This window comes from Ambystoma mexicanum, chromosome 9, assembly GCF_040938575.1.
Source record: "Ambystoma mexicanum isolate Mex_15411 chromosome 9, UKY_AmexF1_1, whole genome shotgun sequence".
Lineage (NCBI taxonomy): Eukaryota > Metazoa > Chordata > Amphibia > Caudata > Ambystomatidae > Ambystoma > Ambystoma mexicanum.
The window spans coordinates 1,055,123,862-1,055,146,508 of NC_090931.1; the positions used below are offsets into that span (position 1 = coordinate 1,055,123,862).

A 22,647-nucleotide genomic window follows, 5' to 3' on the forward strand; every position below is an offset into this window, starting at 1 on the left:
TCTTCTACACTTGTCCCTGTGTACAGATTCATATTCACTTGGTTTCTCTTCATACACCTCTTGGTTCTTTGTGTAGTTTTACCCTTTTCTAGTTTCTCCTGGTTAGCCTCTTGACGTTGTACCCACAAATTAAACACTCCTTGCTAGCTTTTAGCCTTGCCGTATAGTATTCAGTTATAAAGTTCACTTTATGGTGGTCTTTTCCATGCCCCACCTTTATTGTATTCTTTCACACTTGCTCTCTTTTCGGTAAGTTGCTTTCAAATGGGCATTTTCCCTTTTGGTTCTTATTCGTTGTTAACTCTGCCCATTAAATGTTATTCAATTCCGTATACAATAAGTTTACTTTAGCTCAGTTTCAAGGTTTTCATTTAGTTCGGTGTTCGATACATGGCAATCAGCTGGGTTTCAACGTTTATTCAGTTCTACATTCAAGAAACGTGTTTAACTTTATTTTCAAAGTTCATTCAGTACAATATTTAATACATGTACTTCAACCTTGGTTCAAAGTTTCACTCAGTTCGGTATTCAATAAACGTGTGTGGCCCTTAATTGCATAAGCATAGCCCGAAAGGAGCGCACCGGTGCTGGGTGGCTTCCCCGACACTTACCCGTCCTAGCGCTCCTCCCCAGTGGCTCTGCTTCCCTCCTTTGCTTTGTATGTCGCAGGGGCAGCTTCTGAGAGCCACGCTCGCATTTCGGATGCAGTCCTCCACACGCTGGCGGCTCTGCTGCTTTGGCTCAGACGTGGATGCGTCTTTTCTTCTTGTTGTCTCGTTCGCAGCTCGGATTGCTTTCTCTCCAACACGGAGGCTCCAACGCCTCTGCTAGCTTCCCAGTCCAATTTGTCCTGGGTTGCACAGGTCCTCTTGGGTCTTGGACAGCGTGCTGGCTTCCTCTAAAGTCCCACCATGGCTGCCGCCTCACAAAATGGGTCCCCTGCTGCTCACTGTCACACAGGCCTCCCTGTTTCCCCCCTTTATACAACGGCAACCCATTTACAGGTTGCAGGTGAGGGTTTTCAATTAGGCTTCCCTGACCATAATTAAAAGGACATGCCTGACCTTATAGGCACACTGCAGGCATCTTCTTCGGCCCCGTACCAGTGGTGAAATGAGGTTTTAGTGTTCACCACTCCTAGTTGCTTCTTCCTTGTCCCTGTCGGAGGTAAAAGATGGGGGGGTGAGGGGAGAGGACATACAGTAGCCTTTAAAGGCAGTGGGACATTTGGGTTGATTTTCATTAGGGAAAGGGATATACTGTGGCTTGCCTGCAGGCACCCACTCCCAATCCCCAAGGACCCTCCACCCAGGTGATCCTCCCTCACTTCTGCACCCCGAGGGTTAGGATCAGAGAGTGATGGCCTTTGCCTGGGCACCTGAGAAGAGGATCCAGGGGAGTAGGAGTAAGGATACCCTCAGGTTTCTCACAGTATGAACCACTGTGTTTAAATGTGTATTAGATGTGTTCTAATTCTTCTTTAGTAACACTCTCCAATATTCAAAGTTAATGTTACATTTACATATTTGGAAGACACCAGTGGATCCTAGGAGCCAAAGGTAGCTCCTGGTAGCTGTTGGTTCCAAGCTCACCGGGCTCTACTATGCTAGAAGCAGGAGCTAAATAGCTCCCAGCTCCCTTCAATTTCGAACTGTTGTGTTTATGGGACTGATTATGGACTATTGGTCACAAAAGCCATATGTTTTTTTAAAGGACCAATAATAATATAAACTACCAAAGACTCAAAGTATGTTGGAAATTGGGATTCCATGTGTTGATATCCCTGCAAAAATATCACCATACAAGAATGGTGCCATATTTTTGTGGCAATATTAACCTATTAAACCTACCGGGGGCACCCACGCAACCCCGCTCCCATTTACCTCAAAAATGATCCCCACTAATAATATCGCCTATGGCCGTTCCCGACTACCATATATATGGCAATATTATTGGTGGGGATAATATTACCTGATACCAGGGATTGTAGGTTTATGCTTTGTTATATAATTATTGTTGACATTTTTGTTGCTAGAGAAAGTAAAGGAGAGAGAAAGCATAATCGTTTGCCTCTGTGTCTTTAATAGAATTATTACTTTCTGTAATGTTGGTATTGAAAATCGGAATTACCTCCATAATTTGTGGCCATGAATGAGAAAAAAAACAGAACAGCTCTGTCTAAGGTTGGGCTTTCTTCCTATGTAAATAGCATCGGTTCCTTAGCATTAACAGTGACTAATGGCCTTTGTCTTTCAGGAGTACAAGGATGAACAGAGGCTAAGGCGCCAGCTCAGTCCTCACACTTATACAAACCAAGAGTCAACACAATTGTAGAGGTAAAAAGGACATAGTCAAGAGATATACCTCCTTCAGCTTTTGTGGGATACTCTTAAGAGGGGTGTGAATGTGGTTCAATAGCAATCCAAAATAAAGGAATTTCCAATCAAGGTTCTATAACAATATACACTTTAATCAGACATATCATGTACAATACTTACTAACCAGAAAAAACTCTGTAGAAGAAACACTGAATATGCACAGATAGAACAGATGCAGCACTCTGGGTGATGAGGCAAGGAAAGGCAATCAAAAGATCACAATGTACAAAAGGATATTTCTTTGAGTTGCAAAAGGGGATTCAAAAGACCTATCCACTCTCTAAGGCCAAAAGATGGACTTTGGGGGCAGATATTGGTCAAGAGTAGCTTTGCAAATTACTTGGTGGTTCAACAGCGCCGAACTAGGCTTCTCGGTGCCGATCATCGTGTTGGTTCAGGTCGAGGTTGCAGCAGTCGTGATGGCCCAGCGGCAAGCTGGCACTGAGTTGGGGTCGAACAGAAGGTGACTGCAGTCTTGAATCAGTCTCATTTAAACTGCGGCGAGCTGGTACCAAGATATGCAGGCGAGTGGATTCTATGCCGATGTCACTCTTCGGGGAACACCAGCGTCGAGTGGATCGATATACAGGAGCTGCAATGAAAAAGCTGGTGTTTCGAATGGCAGCTCGAGTAAGGCAAGGCAGCGGTATTTCGTGGTTCGAGCTTAGGCAAAGATTCGCTTTTGCTGGCGCAATGTGGCGGCGAACGTTGTTGAACGTCAAAGGGTTAAGCAAGCTTGCTCGGCATCTAGCATGCTTTAGTCACGGCTCTGAGCAGGTCATCATCAGTAGGGGCCTTGGCTGTTCTGGCTTCCAGGTGCTGTGAGCTCCACCCGAGGGCCAATGGCAGTCCTTTTCTTGGGCTCCCAAACATTAGTAGGCTAGCACACACATTTAGGGAACCTGCAACGCAGTGAGGTCCTAGCCAACAGGGTGGCTGGCAGAGAGGCAGGCTTATAGTCCAGCTGCAGAGTTAACCCCAATGGCCCCTGGGGATGTTAAGGGACAGAGCTTGCTTATGGTCGAGCTGAAGAGTTCACCCCCGGTGGCCCCTGCGGATGGTTAGGGGACATAACTTGCCTATGCCTTGGTACAACTGGAGGACTTTCAAAAGAAGTGCACGCTCAGCAGGGTCCAACGAAAGCTTCTCAAGTGATGATCCAAAGAAGCTTCAAGATGATTCAAAGAATTGGTGAGAGACCCCTTTTTTATAGGCAAACGTCTCCAAGTGATTGGACTAAAGCTAGCCTGCTTTAGGGGTCCAGTCCCAGCCCTTGAAATGAGTGGACCATGCCCTTCTGATTTCACAGCCTAAGTGCATTTCTCCAGAGGAAGTGGAGGGGACAGGAAAGAGAAAGTGAGGCAGAGATTGAAAATGTTGGAAGATTCCTTCCCTTGAACAGAGTTCCCCTTCTCTCTAAGAACAAAGGCCTTTAGAAATGCAGCACTCTGATGTAAGACCTGACTCTCTGTGAATGGGTGTTCCTCTTGGTTTCTGTTCTCAGGAAAGCTTCATGTTGAGTAGCAGTCCCTGGAGAAAGGGTGTTACCTGCTCTTACAAAGGAACAAAGAGAAGCACCCTCTGCAAGGCCACAGTCCTGCCAGTGTACAGGGACGGGCACTGTCTGGGGGAAATACACACAATCCTTCCACTGCTGAACTGGGCTCACAGGGCGGACACATGTGATATGAATTTAATGTGGTGGGGATAACAGAGATACTGCACACCATACCCTAACTCGAGTATGGCTTTTATCTGCAGTTTAGTGTGCCACTAGGACAGAATCTTCAGAGTTAGGCAGGTTTTAGAACAGGGGTGTATATCTTAAATGCAGCCCCTGCTCTGCAGGGACGTGGCTGTCATGTAGCTGTCATATGGGCAGCGCTGACCTCTGAGCTTGCTCTGTGCCACTAGTAGAACAGATGCAGTAAATCAGGATACGGATGCAGCAGGTCACAGATACTACTATGCTTTTCGCACAGAGTCTATGAAATGTGAAACTGAACAGCATATTGCTCTTTCAGAAATGGAATTACCCGCATCATTTTATTATTTAATAAAAATCAAAAAAGCCAGGCTTTCACACCCTTGCCAGATGGCAATTCATCACATGCCTCCCAGCCGAAAAGGTTGAGAATCACTCTCCTAAGGGTCAGGCTCATCCTCAAGGTGAGAAAATAACTGAAGGCTATCTGCACTAGCATGTTGAGGTCCACACTTAAGCACCATGTTCATTTTAACTCTCTATAGAGAGAGATATCCCAAGGCCGAAGATCTGGACTCTTCTCAACCATGACCCGGTTTCTCTCTAATCCCATCAGCCACCAGTGAAGATAGGTAATGGGCTGATCAGCGACATCTAAGCTCAGCTTCACTCCAAATCTAGTTGTACAGGTGCCTGTTTGGCTTTCATTTTCCTGCCTAAAGTCTGGGAGTTCTAGAACTGGGGCCCTGCTTAAGTCAGCTTTGCAGCGGTTTGTCATGCAGAGACCTGCTGAGGTTTCTGTGGGTCTGCACAGCCACAGAGATGACATGGGGCCTCTTGTCAGTTATGACATATTGGGGGGGATGCCACCTGAGAGAAGTTACTTTTCCTCTTGCACGACCACCCAACCACAGATGGTGGATTTAAAGTTGTCTGGTGTGTCTCTCCTGCCCTTTCGGTACCTAGGCAGGACTGGACTGAGGGCACAGTTTCCATCTCTGAATCCACACAGGGATTGCAGATATGATCTGACAAGCTATCAGATGTCGCAGCCAGATCTAAGTGGGCAGCAAGTTGGTCAGGAACCATGTCCGGTAGGAAACTCCCGGGGGCCTGTATGAACTCCCAACTCCTGGATGTGCCCTGCCCCAGAATGTTTAGGGTCCTTGTCTGTGAACTGGCCCGGTATCAGACTGGCAACAGTTCCTGATTTTGGAATAGGCTTCGGCCTTCGCTCTGTGCCCGTTCCACTTTTAGGAGTGGTTTTAGGGCATATACCCAGCACCTGCTTCTCTGTTTGCTTCAACAGACTCGCCAGAGTGGGACAGTCTCTCCATTCCTGGCAAAAGTTAACCTGACCTGGGCCAGAGAAAACTCCTCTAGCTCTGACGGGCCCTTCAGGTCTGAAAATTCCATGTCCGTTGTTTTATGGTATCTCCTCTACACCCGTAGGCAACCCTGAGATCACTGAATTTGGTGCTAACTCCACAGCCACCTCAGTGGCCGCAGAGACCTCTCTCGCAAGAGTAGGAGCCTCAGGGAACCTCAGACCTGGACTGGGAGCTACTGGTCAGACCGGTCTATCACACTTTACAGCGGATGAAACCCCCTTTGTAGAACAGCCCAGTGCATTCTCTCTGTGCCGGTCCACTTGTTGGAGCGGTTCAGAATCTCTGCTCTGTACCTGCTCCATGGTTGAGGAGGCACTTGCTCCTGTGACTGCCATGTCTATCTCTGGGTCAGGGAGGCTGTTAGCCAACAGACACGCTAATGGAATGTAGTTATTGACTGCAACATGTTGCAGGGAGGTTGCACTCCTCCAACTAAGCCCTCCAGTTTCCAAGGGACAGTACTTCAGGCTATCTAACCCTCTTACCTATAGGTTGGGTCTTTGGTTGTACTGCCCTGCCTTCACTAGTCACCTGATAGCTGTGACACTAGCACTAGTGCCACTCAAGGTGGAAGAGTTTTCCTTGTTTCTCAAGACACCATTTGGAAAGGTCAAGTCTTGGCAGGTTCTGGGGCCCTCTCAACGGACCCGCTATGCGAGTGCATGAACATTCAGCCACTCCCTGGCCTAGTGGGACTTCATCTGTTAAGATGGCCACACTGACTGGTCTCCTATTCCAGGGCACCCACGGTCACTAGGGCCTGCTCGGGTTTCCCATTGCAGGTATCATGTGTGTGGGTACCTACAGGTGCCCACTTTCTGGTGGGAGTTGACCTGCCATGAGTCTGGGATTTCCCTTTGTATTTTTGGAGATCTTCCTTGGAAGATGGGTCAGAATCTCTGTCCTTTTCCTTCATATATTTACCCTCATCAATCGCCATTGATTTGGTGCATCCGCCTTAGCCTTTTTGTGAAGTCTAGTGATAATGTACCTAACTGCAGCCTTCTCAGGCTCCACAGGCTTGGTGTCACTCATATCCCCTAAACACTGGGGTAACTCCATCTCACACATTTCAAGGTTATTCTTACATGCATCCGAATTAGATATGCCCTGAGTTGTCAGTTTTGTGACCTGCAGCCCATCCACACGGTTACTCTAAGGGCTGATGTGTAAATGCCTCAGATTTACTTCCCACCGCAGATAGTTGGACTGCGTCCTTGGAGATGCGACGCCTAGGCTTTCCCTGGGTGCCACCACCTGAGATACTTCTTCCCCACTGGAATTTTGTGAGTTTCCAATTCAAAGAAATCCCCTCCGAATCCCCCCCCATCCCCGAATCACCTAGTAATGTTTGGAGATTTCTTAGCAGTACAGTCTTTCTAATCTTACTGGAGGCAACCTGTTCCCAGGTTGTACACTGTACCCATTGTGGGGCACCTGTCGCAATAACAAAAAGCCCCGGCAGAGAAACTAATGTTAAATGAACACGTTTATTTTGGCTGACTATGCTGTAGGCGCAGTCTGTTCCAAATTCCAACCGCTGCCCACCAGTGGGACAAACGGACTTCTGCCATGCATGAGTACAAGGATGAGCAGAGTCTAAAGCGCCTACTAGGCTCTCACACTACTACAAACCAAGAGCCAACCCATTCATAAATGTAAAACATACGCAGTTAAGAGATATACCTCCTTTACCTTTTGTGGGAACGTGAGCCGAATGAAGGCTATACTCTCAAGAGGTGTGAATGTGGTTCAGTTACAACCCAAACAGAAAAGTATAACCATCCAAAATAAAAGAATGTCCAATCATGGTTCAATAAATGTATATAATTTAATTGAACACACCATATAAACTATTAACTAACGAGAAAAACACTACACAAAACCCAATCTCGAGGCAAGAACACAGATTAAGCCAAGATAGCAAGGTGCAGCACGCTTGAGTAATGAATCAGGGGTGTAAGGCAAGTAATAACCACAGTGTTCTTTAAAATGATATGTTCTTGGGTGTAAAAGGAATAAAAGTGACTTAAACAGTATCTAGGGCCCAAAAATGGACCAAGGGGCCAATTAGCAGTCATTACCTTTTTGGAGTTCTTGGAGACTGCAAAAGACAGCAACAGAGGGTCCTGGTGGTTCAAATGTGTCCGAACGGTTTTGAAACATGGCTCCAAGCAGTCCACAGAAACAAATACAAGGTTCTGTCTTGGTTCTCAGGGCGAATCAAGTCCCAATATTAGGGACAAGAGCAGTCCTTTTCTCCTGCTCCCAAACATGTAGTAGGCTGGCACACATCTAGAATGGTCCCTCAACATGGTGAGGTCCTGGGTACCGGTGTAGCTGGCAGAGGGGCAGCCCTTGCTCCAGCAGCAGGTCACTCCTTGGTTCGCTGTGAGTCCCACTCCAGGGACCCGGGACAAGATGGATCCTTGTTCTCGCGCTCCCAAACATGGGGGACACTGGCACACAACTGCAGGGGTCCTTCAACACACTGAGGGTCTGGGTACCGCTGTGGCTGGCAGAGAGGCTGGTCCTATTCTAATCAGTGGCTAATCAGCATGACTGCTTAGTTCATCTAGAAGCTCTGTAATTTAGCAGAGTTTGCTTTGGGATAATAATTTGTTCAGAATTATGCTGGGACTCGCGGCACATCACTTTCCGTGGACGAGGCAGGATAGGCTAGATTTGGTAGTGCCTGTCATGTGGGACGGATGAAGACCTGCTGCACTACTATGTTCAGTGAAAAATATTGATTCCTTGGAGCATAGAAGAACCTTCTAATGAAGGCAAGAAGATATGTCATCACACATCCTGTGTGATGTAGCAATATCGCCCTGAGGAAGGTTGGGTTGCTGGTAATAATTACACCCTATAGCTGAAATTTGAGTTTGGAGTTGTTTTGAATTGTTTCCTTTTCACAAATGTATATACCAATAGGCACAGAGCCTTTGGCCATGGGGCTCCTTTGGAATAGCACCAGATGTGTGGGTTATGTACTAGTGCCTGACTATATTCATTATCAATCACATTTTGCTATTTGCACAGAATGTTTTGTTGCACAAGGTCTTTTAAAATATATGCATACCCCTTTTGTGTCCCCTCCACTTCCCCCGTCTGATTGTAACCAGCGCCTAGATGCCCTCGGGCTTGGTGCACTTCTATAAATGCCAAATAAATAAAAGTTTAGATGTGTGATGTTTGTTTTATCCAGTGTAGTGTTACTGTTTGTCATTTTGGTTAACAACTTGTTGTTTTGTTGCGCTGCTATGTTGTGTGTGTATATATACATGGCGGTTTAGATTTTCATGACTTTACTGATGTTATAAATGTTTACTGTATGAACAGAAGCTGCTAAAATTATGCAAATTTATAAAATGTACAAGTTTCACCATCTAGTTTGATGCATATGGCTATCAAATGTTAAACGATATTAGATATAGAATTGTTTGTGGTTTGGTGCTATTCTAACAGCAGGTTCACCCCAATGGTCCATGGGGATGGTTACAGGATAGAACTTCCCTTGGAACACCGGTTTTCACTTCACAACTAGAGGACTTTGGAAAGGACTGTTCTACCAACAGGGTCCAACAACATTTTCTTCAAGGTTTGAAGTCTAAAAGATGATTCAAAGAAGTGGTGGGAGACCCATTCTTTTAAAAGGTAAAAGGTCACCAGTGATTGGACTAAAGCTAGCCTTCCTTAGTGGACCAATCGCTGCTCTTGAAATGAGTGAACTTTGCCCTCCCGACATCACACCCAAGTGCTTTTCGCTAGAAGAAGCGGAGGGGACAGAAGAAAGGAAAGGGAGAGGCAGAGAGAAACACAATTTCTGTAGTGAGCTCTCTGTCTTCACTTACCCCTCCCCTTCTCAATAGGGTCAAAAGCTCCTTTGGTATGCAGCACCCTGGTGTGAGGCTACTCCTTTTTAATCAGTGTGCTCCTTTGATGCCTGGGCCCAGGACAGCTGCCTGCAGTTGCTGTCTCTGGAGGAAAGCATTACCTACCCTTATAAAGCGATCAAATAAGAGGCATGGCCATTTATTTCCTGTTCTGTCTCTTCGCAGGACCAGACCGCCTGCCCCAGATACACATCACCTTCCACAGTTGAGCTCGCTCACAGGAGCTGACACAATTGGATGTGGCTGCAATGATTGAGCAGTGCCATGCACCATGCCCTAACCCAGACACAGTATATATTTAGAGTTCACCCTTCCACCAGCATGGGATACTTGTAATCATAATATTTTGGAGCAGGGGGCATATCATAAATGCCACCCCTGTGCTGCAGTGACTAGCTGACACTTCAGGGTGTCAAGAAGGCACCTGTGACCTGAACTTGCTCTGTGCCATTGTAGGATAGGCGCTGCAATCAGGCTGCTGATGCAGCAATGCATGGGTGTACACCATGCTTTTGGCGTGGAACTTATGAAAGGGAAATCTGATCAGCAGATTACCCTTTCAGAGATGGAAATGCCCACATCGTTTTATTGATTAATAAAAAAAAAGCCAGGGCTGGCTTCCACACATTTGCCAGATGGTAATTCCTCACACTAACTGGGACCACCTAGATGCTCCTTCATGGATGGGTTGTATGATGCAAAAAACAGGCAAAGCTTTAATATGCTCACGATGAAAGATTGCACTTAAAAGAGGAAGGCTCCCAGCCCCACTAGCCTTCAACATGAAGCGATTGCATAACATTGTATGTCAACAGCACAAAAATAAGAATCCAAAGCAGGGTCCTTGAAGACTATCAAAGGGAAGCAGGGTGAGATAATTTAAAAACTAAGTGATTTATTTTGGAGGCTCCACTTGGAACACTGCCAGATCATGACAGCACCACTGCAAATACCTTTATTTCACGTCGTGGGTGTTCCAAAGCGTCGAGCTGGGCTTCTTGGCACTTTTCTGTGGTCAAGACAGTAGTGTTGCATTGTTCCAGTGGCTAGTCGGCGTAGGGGTGGTTTCGAGACCAGGCTCCCCGTGGATAGAGTCAGCATCTGAGACAGGACTAGCAGGTTTGAGATGTTACCGCTTGGTCAAGATGGGGTTCATGATGTGGCGAGTTGGGCACTTGCACATCGCTAAGCATGCAGTCAATTCACAGCAGCAATGTGCTTCCCTGTGTCAAGCTGGCATTGAGACAGAATAAAGAAGAAGCTTATTGGTTCAAATGTCTTAGAGTGCCAAAAGCAACATTACAGGTCATGTATCAGTTTGAAGTAGGTGAAGTAAGGTCGAGCCAGCTCAAAGATGTCTTAAGGTGGTAGACCAAATTTGTGGGCTGACTCTAGGAATCTGAGTAGCTAGGATGCCCAGTCCAGGGTATCCATGGATAAGGGCAGTCCGTTGTTTCCACGCTTATACTGCGAGACACATGTCTGTCTCCTGCAGAGGTGCCTCTTCCCCCCCCCCCATCCCCTCTCCAGTGAGCAGGATCTGGGTTCCAGTGCACAGGCAGTAGAGAGGCCCATGTCCACAGGAGTGTCACCCAGAATGTTTCCTTTAGGTGGGTAGGGAGCTTTCCTCTTCCTTGGAGCATTCTGTCTTCGCATCTATGGCAGACGATATTGGGATAGACTTTATCCCCCAACAGAGTTCCACGTGTATCCTTCTGGTCTTGAAGTCTAAAGATGAATCAACTAAGGGCAGGCATCTCTGCACCCTTACAAAGGCAAAATATTACAGCGTATTGGTCGGTAGTAAGCCAGTTACCAGGAGTCCAATTCAGGCTGCTGCAATAAGTGCCATTTGACTTCTGATGTCATATCCAGAGTACCTTGTATGTAGGAAGAGGGTTGGGGAAATCATTTTAGGGAGCCGTAGTAGAATCCAAGATGGTGGAACCCCTCTATTGGTGTAAAACTCTCCTCCGGGCTATACTACCTCCACCCCCTTCCCATGTCTGCCTACGCCAAAAGGACTCGAGTAATCGGCACCCTGGTGTGAGCGTGCCTTTGCTATGCCAGGCCGGTGTTTAAAGCACCAGTACACAAGGGAGCTTCAGGAGAGGAGTACTGCGCCCTTTAGGAAGGGAATGAACACAAAGGTTTCCAGAAACACTGCGCCACAAAGAGTCCACAAATTTAAAGATGCAATCTTGCATTTAATCAAACAGAAGGAAGGTCAGCTGGTGCTCGAGGACACTGCAATTTCATTTGTTACACGGCAAAGGTTTCTGCAATTGCGAAGCATAAGAGTTATTTTCTAATTGATGAATCACAGTGCAACTCGTGCTATCATTTAAAGCCTCGAAGAAGAGCTGGATAGCTCGAAACACTTGTCAGGCTGACCTTCCTTCTGTTTAATAAAATGCAAATATGCATCTTTCAATTTGTGGCCTCTTTGTTGCGCAGTGTTTCTGGAAACTTTTGTGTTCATTTTCTCATTACCTTGGTGTATATTGGCAATATACCCAGCCCCTTCCACCTAACCTGCAGCCTTCTAGTCCTTTTCTAAAATTGTGTGTGCAAGCGCTGGGCATCCTTTTGGCTTTTGTGCCGTTAGTTCTTCATTTTTGCCCTTTAGGAAGGGACCTTCCTTTTGGGGGTCCAAATGAGCATTTGCCTGTCCTGGGCAGGGAGCCATATGGTCCTTGTAGGTATACCCAGGCCAGACAGCTAATGCACACCAGCTCTGTCATTACTCAGTCACATTGACAAGCTGACATTAATATGGCAACCAAATGCCGTGGCTGCATATGTGAGTACCATGAGCAGCCACCATGTCTTATCTACACATGGTTTGTATTTACAGTTTCACCTGCCACCAGGCTGACTAGGGTACACACATATTAGATTATAACTTGCAGGTTGCAGACAGTTAAAACTCCACTGCTGGCTACGTTGTGTTCCATCAGCTGTCAGGCATGCGCATGTGAATCTGCACTGCTGCCTCTGCATGGCAGTTGCTGGAGATGTCTGGAGATGTTCACAGCAAAGGCGCATGAGGGCACTATGATTTTGGCATGGAGCCTTATGAAAGCAGGGTCTGATTAGCAGATCACTCTTTTCGAAACAGAAAAACCTGCATCATTTTTATTCCTAAATAAAAAAGGTTAAGGCCCTCACCAAATGCCATTCTGTCACAGAACCACTTTATTTCACTCCAAAGGGACAAACAAATATTCTCAGCGTATACAGCTTAAAAGGATAGGCCATTAACAGAGATGGCTACAAAGCTACCACCCAAAAACCGTCTCCTCGCCATCTTCTACAAACCCCCACCCCAACCGAACTTGTGTGCTTTTTCGGGGCTGTGGCCCAGCTTGCAGCATCTCTCTAGTGAAAGGGGACTCTCTGTGTTAGTTCAGACAGCTGGTGTTGGGATTAGCTGGTAGGCCCTACCCCTGACAATTGCTTCCAGTTCTGATGTAAGACTTGGGGTTGGCTGGCCACTCCTCTTAGGTGGTCATCTTTCTGGTTGTCATGCCCTGTCCCTGGACATGGGTTGTTTTTCCTTAGCCTGGCTGCTCTTAACTTTATGAGAAAGGAGGTTTTGTGTGATGGCATTCTGCCTGCCTGTCGAGTTTCCCCATATCAATTCAAATCTCTCTCTCTGTGGATTCCTGAACCTGCGAAAGAGGAGCCGAGCATGCATGTGCTGGCTGTTCTGCAGAACTGCCATTCCTAGACACCCTTAAAAGGGTAGGAGTGTTTATAGTGGCAATGGTACTAGCCAATGCCACACAACAGGGGCTAAGGGAGGGTACAAGGGTATCCTGACCATAGCACCCCTAGGCCCATCATCTTTTGCCTTGGGAAGATGTCCGACCCACTTTGTCACCTGCCACGCCCCGCGCCACCGGAAGGCGGTTGAGTCAGGGAGAGGACTTTGTTATAGAAAAAACAGTAATGTACATGCTGGGACATGTGGTCCAAAAACCCAGCAAGAATCTAAAAGAGGCAGAATGCATTTATAGTAGGTGCTGGGAAATGTTCCCCCAAGACCCACTGACAGTGAAAAAAGGTCTGAAAGAGTAAATGGTCATTTGAGAAATGACAGTGTATTCCCAGTGGTACGTGGACTTAAGGATGTCCCTAGGGGGTACTACTGCATCTTTGAGGAGGAGAGGATATCTTTTGGGATCCTACTCCATCCACCCTTTGGGAGGCGCATAGCGGCCCGGACCAACCCTCATATAAAAGGATGAAGAGTTCTGCCAACTCACTGCAGTATTGTGTGTCTGTAAAGTTCAACACTTTTATTCACTATACATGATGGGTGCAGTTAGCCCTCATCTAGAAACAATAAAAGACACTTATGCTGAAGATGTCAGAATGTTTAGCTCTGTGTAAATCCAGATCCTATCTACGGGTATGGCCTCCACTAATAGTCCCTAATGAGCACACAGTCCCTGCAATATAACACAGAGTACACTTTTTGTGTAACCTATTACAGCCTCACGGTTAAAGCAAACAGAACAGTACACTTCTTAAAACAGTCTCAGGGCTATAGTGCCGAGCTTGCTTCTTGACTTGTATCCTCTAAATGTGGATCTTCCTCTTGGGGGCTATTAATACCTTTCTACGTACTTCTATTAGCACATATTTCTCCTCCTCCCTTCAGGGATTTTGTCAAGCTGTTATTTTAACCCGGCTACCATGGATCACCCTCCTGAACCAGGTCTCTTATTTTCTTGGTTTCTCACCACAATCTCCTCTGAGGTTCTGGGATGTAGCCCTCAGTGGGATATATTATTTCTCTACTACTCTGTGCCTGGTCTACGCCATTGTCTGAGATGTAGCCCTAAGCAGGTTCTTGGATCACTTATTCAAAGACTTCTCATCTGGTCTCCCACAGGAATTGGATCTTGCTACCACCTCCCTCTGCTTCCAAGACAAGAGCCTGGTCTGAGATACTGCCTGCAGGGGCCTGGTGGTTTTTATAGCATGGCAGATTATGATAGGGGGATTACATTGCACAGAATTATTCGAATTTGTCAAATTTGCCTGCAAATATATGTGGGGGTTGGGTAATCTTGATAACGAAAGGGGGATGTCGGGAGGCTGTGCGGGGTCTCCCCGCATATATTTGAGGACAAACGTAAAAAAAGAAAAGACATTTGACGAAATCGAATTCGACAGAAAATCCTCGACCAAATCACATAGAACCAGGAGATTACTGTGATTGTCCAATGTAATCTCTAATAAGTTTCGCTCCTGTCATTGATTGGTTCTTTTCCCATCCCATTCTCACCTGGCAGGTTATGACTTATCAACTAAATGGGTTTTGGGGCTGAGTCCTAAAACCCTGTTCATAATTATGTATAATGGTACACAGCAGTGACTGGATGATAAAAAGGATACATTGCCTTTTTTAAATTAGTCAGAAGTAAGGGTTCTGGTAATTAGCTCTGCAGCTAGATCTGCAGCTCACCTGTCTGTGCTGGCTCTCATGGAGTGTTGCTGCAATACAAAAGTGAGTTTCTCTCTTGTTGGTGAGTGGACGAGCAGTGTTCTAACCAATGAGTGGGTTATTTGGCCTCTGCAACCACACTACTGTAATTTGCCCTTCTTCGTTGATCAGATCCCCTTTGGTGGGCTAAGTCTGTCCAATAGACTTGTCTAACTGCCATTATGAAGATTGTGGGTTAATGGGTTGGGCACTGATGTATTGTATTGGGGTGGGCACCAGCATGGCCAACTGTGGCTGTGTTGTATAGGCAGCACAGCATCAACCTTTGACATAATCAGACAAGATGACATGGGAAACTGGGAGAAGATCTGAGGAATTGCCCTTCATGATGCCAAAAGGTATCAAAGGTGACTGCCTCTATTATGGGGTCTCTTGACTACTGTAATGACATTTACATAGGGCATCCAGATTTTCTACTGCATCGCCTTCAAATTTTGCTAAATTCTGTGGCGTGTTTCCCTCTTAATACCTCGAGGCTCGCTCATAGTTCACCTCTGTTACGCCAGCTTCACTGGCACCCGATTAAACAATGGATTGAATTTGAATTTCTTTGTATTGTGCACCAAGCTGCTCAGCATTCCGGCCCTCCTTTTCTCAGATTCAAACTCTTATGCTATAGCTATACACCCACTAGAATTTCACATTGCTGTTCTCAAACTCAGTTTGTTGTTGCAAGGTTTTTTTAAGACCTGCATTGATGGGTGTTCCTTCTGAGTCATGGCCCCAAAATTGTAAAAAACGCTAAACACTCTCCCTTCTCAAATCCTGGAGTTAGCTGACCACCTTTGCTTTTGTAAGGCCTTAAAGACATTTCTTATTGTTTAGATATCATGGGTTGGGGATCTACGCCAGCTCGCTCTCAGCACCCAGATGCCTCCGGGCCATGGTTTACCACTTTTATAAATCTGCATACAATAAAAGTACATGAGAACTGCCCTACTGGCCCAAGACAATCACAGGGGTAGCGCAAAAACACACACAGCTGAGGCATTCTAAAAGAGAGTGGGTGAGGCAGCAGCAGACCAGGAGAATGACATGCTCTTCGCCCCTCCCTACCAAGACAGGGAAACAGCCACTTGATACAGGTGGCCACTTTGCTGGAGGCACTTCTTGCTACCCTGACACATAGACGTGTCTACTGCCAGAGGTCTATGAGAGACCTGTACACTGAATGCTGCAACAACAGAAATCTAGGACAGAGACAAGTATTGAATGCTGAGAAACCACAGCAGAGACCTGAACATGACAAGACTGAAGAGGCCTGGAAGAGACCAACTTGGTATTGTGAAGTACAAGACACTGGTCATAAACCAAAAACGTCTGTGAGAAAGGCCTGGGAAATGCCCAGTACAAGATAGAAGGCAGGATGCAGGGGAGAAGCCTACGAGTGAAGTATGAACCCCCAAAAGGAATCAGAGTGGCCTAAATGTGCCTTTATAAAAGCATGAAGATGAAGAATGGTCATGGCTGTGAGAACTACTCGGAGGGCCTTTCTCAGGATAACATTCTTTATGATATGATATTTTATTTGTATCACGCTCGTACACAAGTGTATGTTGTGTTGTAGACTAGGGCTGGACATTTACAAATATGACTTTGTGATTGTTTTTGTTGTCCAGGCTTGGAAAATGTATGGTTTAGCATAGGGATAGTCATGAGGCTAATGAATTGTTAACAATATGGGTTGTTGCTTTCAGTTGGCCCCCTCTTTGGACATTGCTTTGTGGAATCGGATGTCCCTAAAGGGTCAAGGCCTCAAAAATAAGATTAAAAGCATAAGGATACACCAGGAATATCAGACATTGTGTTGTCCCATCACTGACACGGTTTCATTAGGAACTTCCTTGTTATGTACAGCTCTTCCCTTAGCAGCTGTAAGTGTTTGGTCCTATCCCTTCCCTGACTTAAAAGGAGAAACACACCTAGTCTGTGTCACTTGTATCATTGTTCGACATTCCTACAATATAAAATGTAAAAGAGTGGTAGAAATCCTTTGAACTGCATGCTGGCAAAAGATGGTTCCACAGCCTAGCAACAAGTTGAAAGCGAGCATGAGAAGCCAGAAAATATGAGCAGTGTAGGCCAATGTCGCAGCAACTGTCTAAGGAGGCCTGATTGAGTGGAAAGTCCTGTTTTTGACATGCTGAGGAAAGTGGTCTAAAGAGACACTAACAGTCTATAAAACTCTGAAAGGGTGAACGTCATTTAGAAATGCATGCTGGGAAGTGTGATCCATATCTCCAGCAAATGTCTAAAACACTGAAATAGTAAATTAGTCAGTTGTGTCGGAAATTGGAAATCAGTTAAAAAACTCCAAAACGTTCTTGACAAGACTTGGGGGCAATAACAGCAAGATCCAAAGCAAACCACAAGATCTCTTGGGTCTCTAGAGAAAGATCACCATAATGAGACCAAATGAGAACTCAATATGAGCACGACAGAGGTGGGACCCATCTCATGACATTCGTGCTTTGAGAAAAAGAAAGGACCATTTAAAAAAAAAAAAAAAAAAAAACTACCTCTTAATTGGTAAATGGAGTAATGTAATATTTTGTGGTAAAAGGTCCTAGACCTTTTTGCAATCTGGGAGAATGTTTGTCTTCTGAGGTACTGGTTGAGGTTCCAGGAATTTGAGGCATGTGTCACATATGAAGGTGACAGGCTGTTACAGTGATACTTTTACATCGGCGTACATTTGGAAAATGGTAAAAGCATCTGTGATGCGTACAGTTTTACATTTATTTTTAAAGAGCACACTCGAAATAGCTGGAATGCAAAGCAGTGGTAAAGTTTAGAAAAAAGGAAAAAGGGAAGGTACGGGTGAGTTTATCTCCATTTGAGCAGTAGCAGTGGAATAAAAACCATGCTCCAGTAATGATTTGAAACTATGTAAATGCAGTGTTTCAATAAAATGGAACCCATATTTTTTTATTTTTTTATTGTGCATTTTTGGTCACAAAAAATGACTTCTTACACATTTGATCACATAGTAAAAAAAGACCATACCAAGGAATTAAAAGGAAGAATTAGAAAGAAGAAAAAAATAACAAAACACCAACTGAGCCTGACCGCCAGGCATCAAATTACAATCGAACCAATCCATTTACAACCACAAAATAAAACCTATACAATTGCAATTTAAAGTATAACGACTAGAACCAAATCCAACAAAATACAAACGCATAAACAAATTTACTTCATCATCTTAACAATATTTACAATCACAAGGATATTTGTATAAAATTCAACTCATTCAGGAATTTTAATAAAGCAATAGATAACAGAATCTTTTTCCCAGATGAGATCCTGTGCCAAAAAGCTTGTGTAAAAAGCCAGGTCGGATCATGGACAAACTGTGCTAAGTATTTTACTCTCAGGGGGGGGGGGGGGGGGGGGTAGGTGACGGTACAGGATATCAACAAATTTCGAGACTCCTGTATAAACCCGTCACAACAAAGTATACATTCGGTGGCAGGAGGGTCTAATTTTTGACACAAAAATTGCATTTCATTGCTCTTAGTCAGGTTAGGACGAAAGCGCATCAATTCAGCCTGACAGGATGGATTAGGAAAGCGTCTTAGATACGGGAGAATATTGACTGCGTTTCTCGCAAGGTGTGTAACTTTTAGTGTTCAGGCTACTGATCAAGGCTCTAGTGTGGAACAAATCGGCACGCTTCACCTTGTCTGGGTTTTCTTTGAGAATGATGTTATACAGTCACAGTTTTGGAGAATCATTTCGGCATCATTTATGTAGTGTTGTCAAATAGAAATTCTGATGTGTGAGGAGATTCTCATGAATGTCTACATGCAGAGAACAATTTTGTGGGATTAGAATAAGTCTATAAAGGGTAAGGACCTTCCAATGATAATGTGACTGCAAGGAGTGAATGCCCAACTCGTACCTTAACTTTGCAATTGGCAGAGACAGTGGTAGAGATAGAGAATTCTTCCATATACTGCCTTCGAGGCCGTCCCAATTGATTTTACTAGCACAAGGATTGCACCCGATGCCATATAAGATTGATGGAAGAATCTTGCCCTTGTAGAATCTAATAAGCGGCATGAGAGAAAATCTGCAAAAAGAATGGAACAATTTTTTTATTTCACAGGTGAATTGCAAGACCTTACTCTCAAGTTCCCTTGTGAGGTCCATCGCTGAATTATTGGTTCGAATATTTAATCCCAAATACTTTATTTTTTTCTCTATAAAGATTGCCTGGTGATTCAATGACCAATGCGATTTGGGTGTCTTTCGACGAATTTTATCGAACACAACTATTGTAGATTTGTTCGGGTTGACAACCAGCTCGTTTTTAGTTGCGTACACCTCAAGGGCAGATCTTGCAGCCCTACAGAGGTATTATCAATCAGGTTTTTATCATTGGCATATGCCAATAAATGAAGTTTGGATTTGCTTATTACTGGAGAGACAAAGGTGAAGTTTTGGACGAAGGAGGCCACATCAGATGCATAGAAGTTGAAAAGAAGAGCAGCCAAGAGGACACCTTTTGCAAATTGGATGGAAGAAGTTAAATCGCCCATTACATTTAATTGAATCTTAAAGGAATGGTTCAGCCAAAAAAATGTATTGGCCCTACGGGTCGGCAAAGTGTTTTTAAGCCTAAGTCGCTCGATTTTAGAAAAATTTCCTATGGACCTTACGTCCATTAAACACGCGCGAAAACAGGCAGTATGGCGCCGCCATTTTGTGATAATCCTATCACTTGCCGCATCGCCCTGGCTGACCTGCTTTTGCGGCACTAAATCATATCCGCCGCCCCTGAGCCTGTCATCAGCAGACGCGTACCGCCCATTTCACAACGCCAAAGCACGTCTCTTGTCAACATTCGCTGTGCTTCAGCTAATGACGTGTCGCCATGGAAATGGCAGGACGCCTCTTTCCTCAAGAAGTATAAACAGACCGTTTCACAACACACAGCAGCAGATTTTCGATTCCATTCCTCTCTCTGTGTTACTTTGAGTATTATGTGACTCGTTTCTGTGCTCTGGTCAGCTACCTTCGTTGCTTGTAGCCCGTGTGAACAGATACCAGTACCACCGCTATAAATTATTTTAGTTTGTTTAACACACAATGGCTACAATAATGCCCTACATGTACGAGGCCGAGTATACCGAGGAGGAACTACTGGAAAGGGAAACACGCGAAAACGATGGATCTTCGGATGGCAGTTGGGAGGACGATTCAACAGCTGAAGAGCCTGGACCTAGTCGCATGGACGGTGTTTCCACCTGGTGCACATGCAATCAGTGCGAGCTAATGCCAACCGAGGACGAGAACTGCTGCTGCTGTGAAAACTCGGGATGCGTGGCCTACATGTCGGAAGGCGAGCCACGACCGCAATTGATCACCGAGCTGCCAGACGTCAGGGTAGCCTGCCTCACACGGTCTGTGTTGAGGATAATGATGGTGCTTATGCACGAACTTCGCGCAACTGTTCGTCCTTGTAATCCGAGTAACGAGTAAGTATACTCTGCTTGTCATGCCACGCCTATTTCATGGTCTTCTACTATATCCAAAATTACATATACATATTGTAACGCATGAAGGTCGTTCAATAGAGTGCAGTGTCTAGATAGCATTTGTCTGAGCAGAATGCCATAAGTCACAAGAATTGTCATTGACAACAAACGTTTGTTAAACTTATCTTAGTCATTTAAAAACAGTTTGTTTCATTCCTTTTCACAGGTGGTACAGGCTGGTTGCCTATCGTTCCTTTACATGGTGGCTTCACGGGAGGCTTGGACACCGCGTTCAAAGAGTAATACCCGCCTGTGCCGTTCGTGCCATAAGAGAAACTTTCCCAAGTGACAGCGGTCAGTACAGGGGATTTTCTCTCGCTGTGCTGCAAACTGACCTGTACAATGTGTAAAGTCTTGTATTTTTGTGTCATCAAAATAAGATACAAAATAAAACACCACATATATTTTAACAACGGTTGTTTCAATTTTTTAAATGCATCAAGTGTGTCTCCATTCAAGGATGGACATCAGACATCTGTGCTCCGAATGGGTGAAGGTCAGGTCGCTGTGAAGCAGGGTGGTCACTATCTAAGCTAACATAATATATTCTCAATAATGCATGCACTAAATAACACTTGTTCAAAGTCTTTCAGCCGGTTTTGTCTCTATAAAAGTCACACATATATCTATACTATCAATTAACATTGGATTATACAGGCCTTATGGTTAAGGGTCTTGACCACTATAATACAGTGTTTGAAGTGTGGGTCTGTGCTCACAAGAATCTCAGGTATGTGGCATTTTTTATTGATAGGCAAGGATATACTGCAGTAGGGGTCTAATGTTAGTTGGGGATCTGCTAGGTGGGCATCATGGCATGGTCAGTGGTCTGGCACATGAAGAGAATACCTTGCAGGGACACAGGGTCAGAATGGCAGTAAGTTTCCATTGGCGAGGGTGGTGGGCAAGGACACGTTTGTGGAGATGAACGAGCTATGTGCTTAGTTCAGGCTGGTTCACATGCAGGACAGTGATCTCAGAGGAAGAGTGATGTGTTACATTTATTAGCTGTTGCAAATACCTCTGGAGTTTTCCAGTCAGAGTGGGAACGAGGGTGGGGGCCATGTGCTCTGCGCAGTGAGGCCTGGTCACCAAGATGGAGTGGAAAGGGGGTACAAAAATGGATGCCCCGTGTCCTGCTCAGTGGTCCCATCTACGCGAATGTCAACCAAAGTTAACAACACATAAGGGCAAGGGGCGAACCCACTACTGGAGGCACTTGGTCCGAGTTTCTGCTGAGAAGTCAAGGATGAGAGGGGCCTGATGGCCCCTCGCTCCCACACACTTGCCTGCACGCCCCAGGCCCATCCATCCCACCCCCCTCTATCAAAGGCGGTTCGCACCCGGGGATGAGCGCTGGCATGGGGGGCTGTCACGGGTGCAAACGGCCAAGGTGCCAAACAGCATGTACACTTCAAAAGGTATCCCACGCCCAGGGGTCATCGCTCACATGGCCTCGCAGACCCCGTGTCTCCAGGCAGGCCTCCACTGAGGCAGGCCGCCCCTGCAATCCACATAAGTGTGTCTCCATTCAGCAGTCTTCCTGTGCCTTAGCTGCACGCCCCAGGCCCATCCATCCCACCCCTCTCTATCAAAGGCGGTTCGCACCCGGGGATGAGCGCTGGCATGGGGGGCTGTCACAGGCGCAAACGGCCAAGGTGCCAAACAGCATGTACACTTCAAAAGGTATCCCACGCCCAGGGGCCATCGCTCACACGGCCTCCTCAGACCCTGTGTATCCAGGAAGGCCTCCCCTGAGGCAGGCCGCCCCGCTGCAAACCACATAATACCACGACATACACACGTCATTCATTCACAAACACACCACTGTTTCTAATACTTTATAAACCACTTGATATGTCTCATGAGAACATCTTTGTGCTTTGCAAGTCAACTCCTGAACCTTCTACCTGAGAAGCACTGAGATCTATGCTAATCTATTTGTCGTCGTGCTATCTGTGACCGCTTCGAGCAAACTTGTCAGTGTGCTACATGTGGCCATCTACCTGTTCTCCTGCAACATACTGCTCGGCCTGCTGAATCCAACTGTTTGTTGGTCAAGGTAAGGCCATGTATCCTTGTGATATTTCGGTCATTTTTACATTTCTATCTATTTGCGATTACAGTACCCAATAGTGCTATGGTCATTGGTCTTCTGTGTCAATTGTCATCGAATTGCATCCTTCGGGGGTCCAGTCTATAATGTAAGCATG

The 22,647-nt window shown here is 45.6% G+C and overlaps 1 protein-coding gene across 1 annotated transcript in view; it reads right to left on the reverse strand.

Annotated features, from left to right (window-relative positions):
* Positions 1–22,647, reverse strand: part of TANK (TRAF family member associated NFKB activator) — a 909,733-nt gene that overhangs the window by 800,665 nt on the left and 86,421 nt on the right. The window lies entirely within an intron of this gene.